The sequence below is a fragment of the Protopterus annectens genome, chromosome 1.part0 (genome assembly GCF_019279795.1).
Source record: "Protopterus annectens isolate FY-2018-M chromosome 1.part0, PAN1.0, whole genome shotgun sequence".
In the NCBI taxonomy this organism is placed as follows: Eukaryota; Metazoa; Chordata; order Ceratodontiformes; family Protopteridae; genus Protopterus; species Protopterus annectens.
In genome coordinates this window covers 1,748,983,578-1,748,997,397 of record NC_056725.1, presented here as the reverse complement: position 1 = coordinate 1,748,997,397, position 13,820 = coordinate 1,748,983,578, and the positions used below count along the sequence as shown (strand labels likewise).

Here is a 13,820-nt window from a genome sequence, read left to right as displayed (position 1 = left end):
AGCATAAGATTTTCTAGTACTAGGTCTTCTCTCCTCCAAAATGACATCCATCACAGGTTTGGTGAGGGATGCTAAGGGGGAATTTAAATTACTAGCCAAGCTGCAAGATTCAATGTTTGAAGCTGAGGGTGCAGAATTTGGTTCTCCTGCTAACACGGTAAGGAAGGTGTCTGAAACAGGTGCCATGGAGAACTTTGTGACACACTGCGCAGGAGTGGGTACCAGTGTTGGTGAGGCCAGTCTGGAGCAATCAAAATCATTTTTGGTTTGTCCTGTTTGACTTTCAGTAGAACTTTGGAAAGCAGAGGCAGAGGGGGAAAGGCACAGACTGATAGGTTTTTCCAGCTGAAGGACAGAGCTCCCACTTTCCAGGCTTTTTTGTGAGGTGTTCTTGTGCAAAATTTGTCCAACTGATAGTTCTGGAGTGAGGCAAAAAGATCAATGTCTGGGCTCCCCTATTTATGTGTCAACATGTTGAAAATCCATGGTTCCAGTTTCCATTCATGTGGGTCCATGAGATTTCTGCTTAGTTCGTCTGCCAGAATATTCAGCTTTCCTGGCAGGAATTGAGCTTGTAGTTGTACTTGGTAGCTCAAGACCGTGTTCCACAATGCCCTGGCTAGTATGCAGAAGTGGTAGAAATGTGTACCCCCGTGCTTGTTTATGTACCACAGAACCGTGGCATTGTCTGTCTTTACCATTAGTTGTCCTGGACGAAGGTAGTCCTTGAAGTCTGTCAGTGTATTCTGTACAGCTAGCATTTCTTTGTGATCGATATGAAGGTGCATTTGATTTGGGCTCCATTTGCCCTGAATGCACTTCCCTGCCAGATGAGCCCTGCATGTAGAGTCTGATGCATCTGTAGTTAGGGTCTGAGTGGCAGGGGCTGGTGTGAATGGCAGTCCCTTGTTTTGGTGGCAGGCCTCTGCCCACCATAGGAAATCTAGTTGCAGGCAAGGTATGATAGGAATCATGGTTTCCAGGCTGTGACAATGCTGACTCCATAAACTTTTTAAATACCACTGAAGTTTCCACATATGCAGTCTTGCATATAAAATTAGAAGGATGCAGGAGGCCATGAATCCCAAGGCTTGCAGATAGCAGGGTTTTTGTGGCCACCTGTCTGAAGTAAGTCACCAAATGAATTTGCTTTTCTGGCAGAAGGAAAGCCATCTGGGCAGTTGTATTCAACCTTGCACCCAGGAATGTAATTTTTTGAGAGGGTACCAGTTGAGATTTCTTTTTGTGTATGGTGTACCCTAGACAGGTTAGAAGTGTTTTTACAAATGCCAGATGTTTTAGAAGAATGGCCTGGTTTTCTGCCTGAATTAGACAATCGTCCAGGTATGGATATATTTGAATATTTCTTTCCCTGCAAAAATGCAATTACTGGAGCCAGGCACTTTGTGAATGCCCTGGGCACAGTAGAAAAGCCAAAGGGCAGTGCAGAGAACTGATAATGCATGCAGCCTGCTTTGAAGCGTAGGAATCATCTGCAAGACTCCCTGATTGGGGTATGCAGGTAAGCCTCTTTTAAGTCGAGAGTTGCCAACCAGGCATCCTTGCCTAGCATAGGAAGTAACTAGTGAAGAGTCAGCATCTTGAATTTTGGAATGTCCAGAAAGGTGTTTAAAGTAGACAGGTCCAGAATTGGACACCATGATTTGTCTTTTATGGGTACCAGGAACAGTCTGGAATAGAAACCTTGTCCCTTTTCCTCTTCTGGTACTAGTTGAATAGCCCCCATGTTTAGGAGGGAAAGTACTTGTTTCTGAGCCTCTGCCCACTGATTTGGGGGCAGATCTGGCCATCCGTTTCGAGTTTTTCAACATGTGGAAATGAAATCTGTATCCCTGGGACACTATATTTAAAACCCATTTGTCCTGGGTTATAAGTTGTCAGTTTTTTGCATGAAGAGCCAGTTTTCCCCCCAAAGGGGTGGCTGAGAGGTAAGTGCTTGGTAATTTTAAAGGAAAGTCATTGAGACTGTTTACCATAGGGTGGTGTCTTGTTATTTCCAGATTTGGAAGTGGAAGCACCCCATTGCTTAGTTCTGAAAGTCCCTTGGGACTGAAACCTGGTGCTTTTGGAGTGTCTGATTTGGCTTGAGTGGCTCTGGAAGGAGCTGGAAAGGACCCTTTCTTAGTAGGCCAGTGCCTCCTAAATCTTGGAGGTTGTACTTGTAAGAAATCTTTCACAGTTTGCATAGATTTAGCTTTATCTTCCATCTTTTTTAGAACTTCTTCAGCCTTATTACCAAACAGACGGTCCTGCTGCAAAGGAGCATCCAACAGTTTTGCTTTAACATGATCAGGCAGAGATTGCTCCTTAAGCCAAGCATGCCTTCTAAGCACAGACCCAGTAACAGCAGCCCTGCAAGAGGCTTCTAAAGAATCAAAACCACATTGCAAAGTATGTTTTCCAACTTGTTCAGCTGAGTGCAATAAATCCTGTAAATCCTTATTTTCCACACAGTCAGAAATCAACATAATTTTCTGCTTAAGCAGTCCCATGATATGCTGTTGATATTTTAGCATATGGAATTGACAGTTTAAAGCCCTGATTGCCAAGGCTGCAGAAGAATAAACCTTTTTACCCCATCTATCCAGCGCCATGGAATCTCTACCAGAAGGGGTAGGGTTTTTAGCAGTAGAAGCCTTAATGCCCTTGGGCCCCTGAGAAATGGTTTCAGGGTCTGCAACAGGATTTTTGAAAAGGAATTTGTGGGACTCAGGAACCCTGTAGTATCTGTCTGGTTTACTAGGGGCCGGAGGCAGGGAATCAGGGGCAATACTGGATTCTGAAAACACATCATCAATAATGTCTAGAACAGGAGGTATACCCTAAGACCTATGCTAAGGAAGAAGGAGGAATCCCTAAGCCTCTTTTTGGATTCAGAAAAATCCTGACTTTCCCAGTGGAAATGCTCCCTTAAGGTATGTAAAATTTCCCCAAAAGAAAAATTCGCAGGGGGAGAAGCAGAGGGAATGGAATCCTCTGCATCAGTCCTCATAGGTAGGTATGGACAAATCCAGGTCATTAGAAGAGTCAGAAGAAACAGAGTCCTGTTCAGAGGACTCATAGTCAAGTTCAGCCCTAGGCTTCTTAGAAGGGGGGGGGGGTTGACTACCCCTGATTAGAGTAATTAAATCTTCAGCCATTTTGATCATTTGTTTTTTAGGCATAGGGGCCTGCACATGTGGCCTGGGCATCGGTTTTTTAGACATAGATCGAGATTTAGGCCTTAGTATTCAAGGTGGAGTTGGTTTAATATGCATATCTGTAGGCCTGAATACACCCTCAAAAGCCGGTGCCTGCACAGCGGCTCCGGACCCATCCAAGGTAAAGACATCCGCGGGTTCCATAGGTGAAGCATCTTGCGGCATACTGGACTCCGAATGGGTCTCAGTAGAGGCCTGTGAATCAGAAGTAGCAGGTATCAGGGGTGCGAAAGTGCCTCACTGAATACCAGCGAACTGGCGACTGGCTTAGAAGAAGCGTCGTCGGCAGTTTTGGACCTCAATGGTCTGTCTCTGTCTTTTTCTTTGCATTTTTTTGGTATTCCGATAGACGGATGGCTAATCAATGTCATTTCTGGATAATTAAACTGAGAACCGAAATATTTAGAAGCAAAAATGTACCGACGACTGATTACATACAGCACAAAACCGACAGCAAGGTATGTCGTGGTCAGGGCCTAGGCAAGGAATACAGTGCAAATGAAAATCCTTATGAGGTATTTGCTTCCCACAAGTAATACAATTATTAACTTTTACTGATATCGGTAAGGATCAAGAAAAAGTTTCCCCAACGGGGTACTTAGCTTTTAGTTGAAGAATTCGGTTCTGAAACTCGAAAACAAAAATTTCAGGAGTTGGCCAACTGGCACTTGGTGAACTGCTTCTGCTTCGGGCACCGCACGGCAAGAAAGACTGAGGTAATGGCGTTGGCTGCATGTTTTATACCCCTGACGACCTGAAGTCATGGAAGAAGAGATAGCAACTGACGTAGGACCCAAGACTTTGCTAATCAGGCTGAATGATGGCGACTTGCCAGCAGATTACGCAAATGTAATGACTGCAACAGTGAAACACAAAGAACATCTGATAATGACTGTCTCCTAGCCGGAAGCGTAAATACTTTCTGGATCATCGGTTTATCTTTATGTGATGGATCTTCAGGATACGTACTATCGAGCACATGCAGTCGTCTTTGCCCAGAAAAAGCAGAATAGACTAAATTGTGACCATCTGGAAATTTGTGTGTTGAACTGACTTGTTCAATACACTGAGATCCAAAACTGGTCTCCTGTCCCTGCTTTCTTTGGCACTAAAAAGAATCTTGAGTAAGTTCCAGATTCTATTTGGTCTGGTGGAACCTCCTGGTGTTTTTCTTAGCAGCTTTTGAATCTCCAGTGTCACTGCTTTCCTCTGATTGGCTGGAACATCAGGAAATGTTCTTGATAATGAAGAGGGTACGGAAAAGGGAATTATATAACCTCTAGAAGTAATTCTCTGCATCTAACTGTCTTTTGTTATATCTAGCCATGCTCTCTGGTACAGAGATAACCAACACCAGACTGTCTCCAAAGATGCACAATCGGACCTCCGTTCAGGAGCACTGAAAGGGGCTGTCAGAAAATGAATCTCTATGCCCCTGGTTTTGTGGGCCTCTTCTACTATGGGGGCATTGCATTTCATTATAGCTTCCCCCTCTGCCTCTAGGGGACCTGTCTCCATCTGTGTTCTGGAAGGACCCTGGGACTTCTGAACCACATTTTTCAACCTCCCCATTGATTCCTGGAAAAGGTCCTTTAAGGGATCAAAAAATGCATGCCCATTGCAGAAAGGGTCCTTCCAGTTTCTCACACCTGGAGTGTGTGTCTTTCACTGTGGGACCAAACAAAGAGGAGCCAAAATCACAGAGGCACCTCTAGGCATGCCTCCTTATGGAAATGTCTGAACCTGTAGCCCTTAAGGCACCTTCTGTAGCATGCAAGAAAAGCCTGAAGGATGAATTGGATATAGCTTGTAGGGTAGCCAACTAAGAGACTACAGAAGATTGAGCCTCAGTAGTACTGTTTCTAGAAAAAGATTTCGATATCTCAGTAATCAAATCTCTTTGAAACCTTGTAAAATGTGCCAGATAGTTCAGTGATCAGAGTGCTGCAAAAGCTGTTGAAGCTTAAACAAGCTTCCCAAATCTGTCCATTGCCATAAACTCTCTGTTAGGAGGATGGACAGTGGAACTATGTTCCTCAAGTTCCTTTTTTGTAGCTGCCACCATGACCATGGCATCTACTGGCACACATTTAACCAAAAATTCCCTGCCTGCTGGTGGAGCCAGACTAAGGTCTGGCCTCATGGAGATTGGCTAAACTCTATCAGGTTCCTTCCACGCCTGCCTAGAGACAAAGTCAATGAGCTCATCAGCAGGTGGAGTAGCCCAGGAGGGTAGATCAGCTAGCTCCAAAGGTTTCCAGAAATACTGATTCCTCTGGAAAAGGGTCTTGGGAAGACCAGCCACCCTTCTGCTTAAAGATCTCAAAAAGGCCTCCAAGTGAGATGTCATCAGGTGGTGATTTTGCGGACTCCTTGCCTTCATCGAAATCATTATCCTCAGTGATGGACTCTTGAGGAGAGTCCAAGTACCTTCTTTTGCACTTCCTCTTCCTATGGATCTCCTCAGTGGGGTGGTCTGCTGAAGTATCAGAAGAAATTAGGATACCTTGCTGGGTAGTCAGGAAGCTGTGAACTGGCTCTCTGAATGTTGAGGATCACAGTGTAAGGTCATCGGAGACAGAGGGTAAATCCAAGGGGGTAGGACCCATTTGACCTGCTGGAGCAGAGAACACTCTCTTCACAACCTTAAAGGCAGATCGTTTCAGAGAGAAGGAAGACAACAGAGCTGAGAAAGCAAGGTTCTGGCCCATCAACTCTCTCCACTCTGAGAGCAACCGATCAGCAGAGGTGGTTGGAGCCAAGCTGTTCAGTCCTGAGGCTCTGAGAAAAAGAGATGGCTCAGAAAACAATGGAGTTGACTCCAATCTCTGGGATCCAACAGGGATGTTTCGGCTCCGAGAGCCATTTAGCTCTGAGCATGTTGGTGCCAGTGCACTCAGAGAAGTATTTGGATCAGAAGAAAGTGCCTTCTCCATATCTGAACCAGATAGACCCGGAACGCTCAGATCTGAACACTCTAAAACAGGTTGGATTAGAGAAGGAGCTGCGGATGGGTGGAGTGGCAGATGCTTTGACCTCCTGACTCAAAGTGGTAGGAGCCGTAAGAATTCCCATCTGAAATTACACCATGAAGAATTTCCTCACCATCCTCTCCACATCTGCTTCTGAGAGACTCTTGGCGGAAAGAGAAGATGCTAGGAATGGCAATTTGGAGTGCTTCTCTAAAAAGGAAGGCACCCTGGATGGGACTGGATCCGAGCTAGGAGAATTAGTAGTCCACGGTAAAGGTTTCAGATAAGAGGGTATAGGATCCGGAACAGGCTTGATCAGATCCGATGGTGGTCGGACAGCAAGTAATTTTTTATCCAATTACTCTTTCTTCTTGTTAGATTCTGAGGAAAAAGAGGCTGAAGACTCAGAAGACATATACCTTTTAGTAGTGTTTCTAGCTTTGTGTTTGGGGGATTGAACCCCAGTTATGGCTTCAGAGAAGGAAGTGGCAGCAAGCCTTTCAAAATCAATTTGTTTTTCCTGTCAATTAGTTCTTGTGGGTTGAATCTATGACAGATTCTGCCATCCTGTTGCAAATGATCAGGGCCTAAGCAATAGACACAAAAATTGTGGGCATCGGAATGGAGCAACTTGTATCCCACACTTACTGCATTTTTTAAATCCTGAATGACTGTTTTTGGACATTCTGAAAGAGAAACTACAACAATGATAGAAATACTAATCTAAACTCTTTTTTTTTTTATTTCTTTCCTTAGAATAGCAAGAGGAAAAGTTTTTTTTAGAAAGCAAGAGGAAAAGTTGAATACCAACAAAGGCAAAGAAATACAAATGTTTTGTAAAAAAAAATGAACTAACTATGGTAATTAAGGCGGTATACTCTAGGAAGGCCAGGCCTACCAACAATAGTAGGAAAGAATATACTCAAAAGTGTATGAAAAGAGGACTACAGCAGAGATGAGTTAAAACAAAATAAAGATTAAATAAGTAGTCATAAATAAGTAGTTACTTGACTACAGTTTCAAAATAGACTTATCTCCCACTCCCACTCCACGCTCGAGCTAAAGCAGCAAAAGAGATCTGAGAGATTTTAGGGGTTGGTGCATTATGGGTAGGGAAGGAGCTTGATAGTGTTTGGAAGCCATCAGTTACTGCAAAGGCCTAGTCAGATCCGAAGATCAGATCCAAACCCATTAGTTGAGGAAGAATGAAAACTGATATCATCAGATCTTGTAGCACAATTTAGGCAACAGCATGCTGAAAGGGTTTTTGCCAAACGTAGGAAACCTATAACGAGAAAAAATAACCAAAGATCCTGTAGACGTTTAAAGATATTCTGAAATGTTATGAAAGTTTGTATAAAGCAGAGAAATGTGGAAATCAAGAAAAAGTACAGTTGGAAATATGTTAGACTTAATTATGCCAAGGTTAAAGGTACTGTAGATGAGCCTCAACAATTAAAAGTTAAGACAGAAGGTGATGAGATAAAAGCAGTGATGTATAAATCAATCTTGAGGAAATTCTCCAGGAACAGATGGTATTCCTGTAGAAGTTTGGAAATTGGGAGGGAAGAAAGTGATAAAGATCTGGAAGATTTTAACAGTATTTGAAAATAAAGGGAAGAACCAACATCTTGGAAGAAAGCTGCAGTTGCTGTCTTACATAAAGATGGCAAAGACCCTTCAGACCCAACTTCATACAGACCCATTTCAATTTTAAACCATGATTATAAACTGTTAATGTTTATACTAGTGCGGGGAGGCTGGCATAATGGGTAAGGGAGTTTGCCTTACAAAGACAAGGTACAGGGTTTGACTCTCACACGGGGTAATTGGTTAGGCTTAAAATGGCCCACAAGGGCAGTTAGCCTAGTATTAATCTACGAACCTAAAATGATGGCAAAGATGTTGACAAAAGTGATAGATATGTATCGGTGTGGTTTTGTGGAGGGGAGAGAAACATTTGACAATGTTAATAGAACAATGATGATCCAGAGGGAAGCAGAATGCAGGAAAATGCCTCTGCTGTTGGTTGGTCTTGAGGCAGAGAAAGCATTTGAAAGAGTAAGATAGGATTTTATGAGTAGGGCACTGGAAGAATTTGCATTCCCAGAAAAAATAGTAACGTTAATTAGAAGGACATATGAAAGTTCGGAGTCAAGAGCTGAAGTATGAGTGTTCCTCTCAGATAAACTGTGTTTAAACAGAGGAACAAGGAATGAGTGTCCTCGTTCTTCCTTGTTATTTGTTTTATACTTAGAGCCACTGGCAAAAAAAAAAAATACTAATAATAAAGGACCCAGAAATACAAGCATATATTGGTATAGCGATCAGGAAAAGTTGGCTTTATTTGCAGATGATATTATTTTGCGATAGTTTCAAGTGTTTTGGGGATATAAAATTAACAAAAATAAAACAAAGGCACATAAAATTGCTTCAGCTATACCCATATTTATGGAAACATAATGGAGTATTTAGGAGTATGAATGACAGCTAAGGATATGTGGGAAAAACTAAACAAAAGATAATACAAAAGTGAGAAACTGGAAACTCGTATTTATGGCCATGGATACTTTGATAAAAGCAGTGAAAATGTTTTTATTTCCTTTAGTCTTGTACACAGTTCAGGCATACTTTTATCAATGCAAGGAGAAGTTGCAAACCATAATTAATAAAGAATTGAGTGAAATAACTGGGAAAGACAGAGGGCAAGAGTTAAGTGGGATAAGCTGATCCTTCCAACAGATTAGGTTTACCAGACCTGAAGGGATATTTTAGAGCTACACAGTTAAGGCTCATATACATAACACTAGCAGAACCCTATAATATAAAATAGAAAGGGATGATGACAATGATAACACCAAGAATACTACAATACCAACAAAAAATAAATGACTTCAACAATTGGCTTAGTTTCTGGTGTCATTCCAAGGGGATCCAGTATCTCTCTGCCTGGGATGACATAGTTGACAGGCCTCAATGCTTTGCCAAAGATGGCCTGCACTTGTCACCCCTGGGATTCCAGACGCTGGCCAAGGCTCTTGCCTCCTCCATTGTGCCTTTTTTAGCTAATGTCGCAAAGACAAATCTTCCATTATAAAAGATCTGTCAAAAAGCAACTTAAAGGTCATGCTGCTTAATGCTAGAAGCCTTAACCTGAAAATGCACTCACTGGAGGCTCTCCTCGCACTGGAAGATGCTGACATCTGTGCAGTCATGGAAACTTGGTTCAAGGCTGCAGAGAGCACCCCTGCCTTACCAGGCTATACCTCATTCCACATAGTCCGACCCCAAAATGAGGTTGGGAAGACTAAGGGTGGTGGAGTTTCTATCTTCATTAAAGACAAGCACACCTCCAGACTGGTTTGCCAGCATGACACACTAGAACTACTCCAGGTGCAAATGACAATTGGCAAGACACCCATCCAAGTTACAGCCAGCTATAGAACCCCTCCCATGATTCAGGGCACCCACTCCTCCTACCTGGACCTACTTGACTCCATCAAGGTATCCCCCAACACACTGATTCTTGGTGACTTCAACTAACCCACCATAGACTGGGTAAACTATTTCTACACTAATGCACTCACCCTATGATTCCTTGACTTCATCAATTCTAATGCATTAGACCAACTCGTCTCTTCCCCCAGAAGGGGAGATGACATTCTGGACTTGGTCATGGGTGACAGCTGCAGCACTCCCATAATATGTTCCTCCCTGGTGAGATCAGATCATTGGCCCATCTCATTCGAAGTCTCTATCTCACCCAACCCCTCCACACCACCCCACCCCACCCCCCAGCCATAACCAGGCTAAAAAAAATTCTCAAAAGCTGAGTACAATCTCCTAAGCGAGGGTATCAGTAGCTTCACACCACTGGCCCCCTCAGAGGATGCAGACAACTATACTGAACAGTATGCCAATGCAGTATTCACGCACTTGTACAACTGCATGGACTCAGCCATACCCAATAGAACTAAATCCTGCTCCTCAAGAAAACACAAACCTATATGGTGGACATCCTTTATCAACAGGCTTTACAACAAAAGGAAGAAACTGTTGTCCAAGGGTGAAAAGCAACAAATTCCTAATTGGAAGAACTCCTTCCTTAGCCTCAACAAGTAAATTAGATCACTAGTGAAAACCTCCAAAGCCAATTATGAATCGAAACTAGCCTCTAAAACAAAGGGTAACCAAAAAAACTTCTTCAGTTATATCAGGAACCTCCATGGCAATTCCCAGGTTTGTTCTGAATTACTTCTTAATTGTACCACTTACACTGATCCTGTTGACTTAGCCAACCTGCTAAGCAGATAGGTTCAGGGCAAGCTTCACCCCCCCATCCACCCCAAAAGGCCCATTTGGCATCCTAGATACTTGTCATGCACCTCACATCTCTGTAGATGAAGTATTAAAGGCCCTATCCAAGGCAACACAGATTCCATGGGACCTAACAGTATCCCAGGCTGTATTCTATACCATCTCCAACAAGAGCTAGCTTTGCCATTGAGCACCCTATTCAACCACAGCCAAAGTACAGGCTTCATTCCAGCAGAGTGGAGAACTGCCATTATCATCCACTTGCACAAATGTGGTGCTACTACTGACCCAAGAAACTATCACCCCATTAGCTTGACAAGTCTGATCTGTTAAGCCATGGAGCTTATTATTATGGAACTCATAAACAAGGACATGGGCAATCTCCAAGCACTTGACCCCGCCTAGTTCGGATTCGTTAAGGGCAGATCTTGCCTGTTGAACCTAGATGACCTTGAGACTGTCACCAAGACCCTGGATAAGGGAAAGTCAGTACATACAGCTTACCTTGACTTGGCCAAAGCCTTTGACACAATCTCCCACTGAGGCATCATTGTAAAGCTAGCACAACTTGGCATAAATCCCTTTCCCAACAGGTGGGTGGCCAACTGGCTTACCAATAGGACCCACAAGGTCAAAACAGGTGCCTCTACCTCTGACAGCAGACCTGCCACTAGTGGTGTTCCCCAGAGATCTGTCCTGGGACCCCTACTGTTTGGCATCTACTTCTCAGAGGTCCAGACAAAGAAAAAAGGCCTGTGGATGACCAAGTTTGCGGATGACTGTAAGTTGGGTTCTGTCATTGACTCCCCAAATGATGTTAACATACTACAAGAGGGACTCACAGCAACAAATGACTGCTGCTAAAGTTATGGCCTTAAGTTAAATGCAAAAAAAATGTATTATACCATTCAGCAAAGACATGGCCCATGCAGATTACCACATCAAAGGCAACCCCCTTAAGCACACAACCTGTGGTGAGAGACCTGGGGTGCAGAGGTTGACAACAATCTCACATTCGACCATCATGTAGTGGCAGTGGTCAAAAAAGCCATTTCTTGGTTCATCTCATAAGTACAAGGATTGCATCCGGGAAAAAGGAGGTTATTACCACTCTTACTCCTTCCTCATTAGGCTAATAATTGAGTACAAAGCCCCATTTGGTATGTACCTCTCTAAACACCTGCATCAGCTGGAAAGGCCACAGAAATACCTCACAAAGAGAATCTATGGCCTCCAACACCTGTTCTATGCGGACAGGTTCAAATCACTTTCACTCTACTTGGTATCGTACAGATTGCTCAGAGGTAATCTGTGTCTCACCTACAAGGCAATCTTGGATCCTGCCCTACTGGAGATGCTCCACATCCGTAAGTGCAACTCCTTGCACATTACCTGATCCAAAGGCCTAAATCTAATAAGTGACAATAACAAAACCTGTTGTAGAGACAGATTTGTGTCCCAGAGGCTGCACAGTCTCTGGAGTAGAATTCCCCATACATGTCAGAGTATGTCACTTACCCTCTTCAAGCGAAACCTTGATGAGTAGATGGGAAACCATAAATTTGCTCCAGGGGTTGCACCCGTGTCCCTCATTGACAGGGGCAACAGGTGCTGACTTTGGTTTGTTTTTTGGGGATAAACTCTTGGCTAGGCTTGTAAAAGCCTAAGGACCATTAGCCTAGTAACCTCCTATGAAGCAAGGGGGAAGTTCAAGAAAGAGAGATAGTGAGATTTTTGGATGCATATCCTTAAGAAGAATAACAACCATGCAGGATATTGCATTCATAAAGTAGCACAAAGTATTCTAGGAACTAAGCCAATACTACAACAGAGAAAGGACAGTTTGCCAATAGGGGTGACTGCAAGTAGGGGTACAGAAAATAGGCAAGAGGGGGCTGGAATTTACTAGAGAAACCTGGAAAAGGAACCAAAATATTGGGAGCACTCAGGTAGGAAAGGTAATACAGTGGGGTTAACAAAAGAAGTCATTTGGATTACAGGCTACAGATTGCCTTCCTTACCAGGGTTTGATCTCAGCATACAGGCAAACAGAAAGGGATAGGGAATTTTAAGCAAAAGACATGCTTCGGTAGATTTTTTAGTTGAATCTAGAACAGAAGCTGTTAAAAAAGGAATAATTAGTAGGGCACAAAGTATTGCATAATATCTAGAATTAATCAGAAGTTGTTAGAAAAGATTGGGAAGAGAGACTGGAAAAGTAATTTACAAGAAAACAATGGGAAGGCATATGTATGGCTCCCAAACATGCAAAAAGTCCAGGTTTAGGATGTTTTCTTGGAAGTGTTTGCATAGGTATTTTTATACTCCAAGAAGATCTCAAAGAATTTTTCCTCAGGTAGACAGCAAATGTTGAGGGCGTGATGTAGAGGAAAGAGTTAACTGGGAACATACATTATGGGAATGTAATGAGCTGACAAACTTTCAGACTCCCTAGAGAGTACTCTGTCAGAAATACTGGGTGAGCAAATGGTTGTAAGAAAGGAAAGGACTCCTTTGAGTGAGATACAGGATCTGAATTGCCCACACATAGTAACACCTTATTAACTTAAATTCTGTTAGCTACCAAAAAAGCAATTACAGAAAACTGAAATCCAAGTCTGCATCAACTGTATTTGAGGTACTGAATATTATAAAAAAATACAAGAACTAAAAGAATGATCTTTAGAAAAGGGAAGGATCAAATTACATAGAAGTAAATGAAAACTATGGGAACAATACATGGATAACATTCAGGAGGAATGAGGTTTATAGGAAGGCAGGAATTCACCAATTATTTGTAATGTCAGACTGATGATAGTAGCAAAGAAAATATATCTGATGTACATTGCATTTAAATGGAAAAAATGTTCAAATGTTTTGTTTTCCTTTCTGTTAATGTATGTTTGCCTATGTCTTAAGTGATAATTTAATAAAGATGTTTAAAAAAAGAAACTTTCTTGAGTATTCTAGAGGCAGACACCTGTTGACCTTTGAAAAGTCCCTATAGCCAGAAAAGAAAGAGCTACACATACGTTGGTGTCCACACATTCCCTATGCATTCTGCATGTGGTTAACACACACCAAGCAAGGGCTGCATGATGTGCAGATCTACGGAAAGTGATCAAGTATTTCCTGATTGGTGAAATTATGGTATGTCTCTTGCAGACGATGCCATTTCCTTTGGATCTGTATGACAACTTGCTCATACCAGCAGTACTAACAGCTGAAGTCTCTGGTGCACAACTGATGCTGCCACACCTACCAAATTCACTTTCTGCACACACTGACATTTTGGTGTGCTTTGTGTTTT

General features: G+C 42.7%; 1 protein-coding gene across 1 annotated transcript in view; it reads right to left on the bottom strand.

The window, feature by feature from the left end:
• IGF2R (insulin like growth factor 2 receptor) overlaps positions 1-13,820 on the bottom strand; it is a 2,372,344-nt gene that overhangs the window by 739,288 nt on the left and 1,619,236 nt on the right. The gene's annotated exons all lie outside the window — the stretch shown is intronic.